The sequence below is a fragment of the Pimephales promelas genome, chromosome 1 (assembly GCF_988280905.1).
Source record: "Pimephales promelas chromosome 1, fPimPro1.hap1.1, whole genome shotgun sequence".
NCBI lineage: Eukaryota > Metazoa > Chordata > Actinopteri > Cypriniformes > Leuciscidae > Pimephales > Pimephales promelas.
In genome coordinates this window covers 38,386,967-38,390,624 of record NC_142769.1, presented here as the reverse complement: position 1 = coordinate 38,390,624, position 3,658 = coordinate 38,386,967, and positions in this window count along the sequence as shown.

Here is a 3,658-nt window from a genome sequence, read left to right as displayed (position 1 = left end):
CTTTTTTTATGATATGCATCACGCTGAACAAATTGTAGCTTAACTTCAACTAAATATCTGGGGTGTCGGGATGGGGCTATTAGTTTGTTCATAGGATATTGTTTTGCACAGTCACTGATAGTGATTTTAATACTACAGTTTGAGTTATATCAGTTTGACATTTCATTTTATATTCTGTTGCTGACTTTTTGAATGTTGCTGGATAAAGCATTTTATGTAAATGTCTATTTTCCCCTATTTAGGTAAACTCTTATGTCTGCCTAATTAAAGCATATTTTGTGTATTAATAGATATCAAAAGACACTATTTGCAGAGTTGTATATACTGTACAGCTGATAACAACATGGCTATATACCATGATATTGCAAATAACTCATTCGTTCATAATGCATTCTAGTTTGTTTGTTTGTTTTTTACATTACGATGTATTATATGTAATAAACAGTGAAAAAAAACTAAAATACTCAATGTAGGCATGTGCATTTTGGCTATTTTGAATATGATAGTACTTTTTTAACTGGTATACATGCGTCTTTGGCCTTTACATTGCATCTTGAAGACTTTACGGCATCTCACAATGCGAGTGTTGCATTTTTAAGATGGTTTGTCAGGTTAAGTTGCGCTCCACCTTGTTGAAACAAGTTGTCATCCCTTTCTAACCTCAAACAAATCACAAAATTACTGAATTAAAAAAATGGCCAGATTTTGGAATATTTGTGCATAGTTAGTGTGAAATATTCTGATGTTTTCATTCCCGTCACTTCCTAGTGTTCAGGTTCTCATGCTCATCCCTAATTCGATGGTATGTTGACTTAGAGTAGATTTTGGATGAATTGTCTTCTTCTTTTTTCCCCAGCTGCCTGTGTTGTCTGGGCCCAGAAGCAGATGTCTGCGCGCTTTGAGTGATTTAGGTTCAGGAGCCTGCACGTCTGAGATAAATTCATTTCATCTCCAAGGGGAGTGAACTTGTAAAGAGAAATCTATTCTTGTTCTGACTCTTTCTGTCTAAAGAAAATGAAAATCTGGTAAGGAAGTTTCATCAACATGTTAAGTATTGGAAATGTCACTGAATGACCAATTACACACAGAGAGCCAGATTGTCTGCAGCTTGTGAAGCTTTTTATATACCACTGGCAAAACTGTCATATGAGTGCAGCAGTCACTTTTTCAGTACTTATCTCTGAGCTCAGCATCAAAGTAAAGTATTCATGCCGATCCAAGAGCCCTCGGTTAGTGATCAAGCACTGTCTGATTGGTCAAACTTTTTCTGTACCATTATGAAGGCATTTAACGTATTAAAACTGTATTGAAAGTAAAATAAGGTGCTTTCAGGATTTGTGCCCACTTTCATGCTGCTTTTCTAGATTTATATCCTTTAAGCTATTAATATACTGCACAGGAACATTTTGTATGATTAGTTTTTTTTATTCATCTGGATTTAGAGAAACACAAAAAATGAGCACACAGAAAATGTCAAATGAATTGAAACATCCATTGTAGAATACCCAGCACTTGTACTGTTAAACTTTAAAATGTTGCCTAGTAATTGTAGTTCCTATCCAACAGGAACTTCATGTCTTCAATATGTCTTTATTGGCATTTAATAATGCCAATAAAGTAAAATGACATTTATATCATGTTCTGAAATTTTTTTTTTTTAAGGCTTAATTTTTTGGGTGGGGTGGGGTTTTAAACAAATTATACAAGTTTAAACAAAATATACAACTTGTAACAACAACAAATCTGAAAAATGCACATGAACAATTAATTTATCAGCCCTCTGTACTTCACCGTCATTTTCTCAGAGTACTTGATAGTTGATTGAGTGTACACGCATTTTATAGTGATATTCCACTTGAATCAGATGTTCTCAAAGCAATTCCAACAATAAAAAAAATTGTAAGTGCAATAACTTACGGTTGTAAATCACACAATATATATAGACCGTAAACAAGCTTGAAAGTAAATAATTATTCAAAATGATTCAAAAGCCACGTTTAGCTTAAAGCCATCACAACTATTTTAGTTTCATTTACATACCAAACACCCAAATGAATCGCGATTTATACCTAGACCCACAATACAACAAAAGCCCTTAGTCACACATAAAATAATATATTTCTAATTAAGGATATTTTTACAAAATAAAAACGGGTCCAATGGTTTTTTTATGCCAGAAAGGAATCCAAAGAAATCCGCACATGCGACCACACACAAAACAAAGAATTATATTATTCTAGTACTTGGATATGCCTACTTCAGTAGTATAAGTTTTGAGAGATGGGGCAGAGATATAAGCATCCCTGTAACTCGTAGGCATCTGCAAGGTACTGTCAACTGTACTGTATAATTCAACATTTCCTTCAACAATCTGTTCTAATCTTGGACAATCTCTACAGAACTGTCTTGACCTTTTTGCATATTTAGTTGTGATTTACCTTTGAATGAAATACAAGAGTATGAAAAGCAAATGCAATGAATTGTGTTCTGTTATGTGCATGTTAGCTAATTTAATGGTAAGTGTAAGTGTGTGCTGATACTACATAAACTAATGATAGTGTTGACCTGAGCTTCATTAACGCCCCTCCCTGCTCCACAATAGTTAAAGATAGGCTAACACAGAGTCCAGGCTGCTCTGTTCTGTCACAGAATCCCTCTCCGCAGATGTCTCGGTGTTAATTAAAAAAGACGGCCTGAGAGCATGGATGTGCATGGACTCGGAGTCGCTGAGGGCTGATGCTTTGGCTGGGGTAGCGGGCCGGGCCCTGTTCAGCATGGGGCTTTGAAAGAAGAGCCATGACAGCTGAAGGGAAGCATGTGCGAGGCATGTTTGTTTTGCATTACCCCGCACACAGCTGTGTGGATTGTCCTTTCCCAGAACACCGGAACACTATAGTCACTTCACCCTCTCAGTAACCCCTTAAAGGCCAAAAGGGACAATGTCAGGACTCACAATTCTGCTTTGGCAGATCTTCTCATGGCTTTTAATGAGGACTGGAGGTTGAAATGCCGTTTTGGTAGATGGGATCGTTGCAGGACGCATCTGCTTTAGTAAAAAGTGCCAGTTTTAGTTCTACTGAAGAGCATATTAACATTATCATTTTTTTTTTTCAACAGGTCCCTTGCCAGGCTGGGTGATGAGATGCTCAGTCATGAGATCCAATGAAGACTTCTGCCAAAAAATTAATGAAGCATGGCTCGAACTTCATGAAGCTCGAACACTTTGTATATCATATATCCAGGGCAGGCCATGGAGCACAAGACTGAGCAGCAGCTATAAGGAGGTGATCTCTAATTAACTTTATGTTATGAGGTTCTTTTACAGAGTGATTTTAACATGATATTGTGTCCAATGCCTTATTCATTTTGTTTAGAAACGTTAAGTAATCAAGCCTAGTTTCTGTCGGCCTGAAAAAGACCTCAATTTGGAACACGACTCCATGTTGTGACACCCCCCCCCCCCCCCCCCAACCAGGTAAGTCACTGCTCTGGTATTATAATAAAAAAGTTGTGTGTGTGTATATACATATCTCCAGGGATCCAGATAAGCCGCACGGCAGAATGAAGGAAAGGAAATGTGGTTCTCATTTACAAATTAGAAATGGCTTCTCCAAAGGGCAGCACATATCAGATTCACCTCCAGATTTCAAACAGTTTT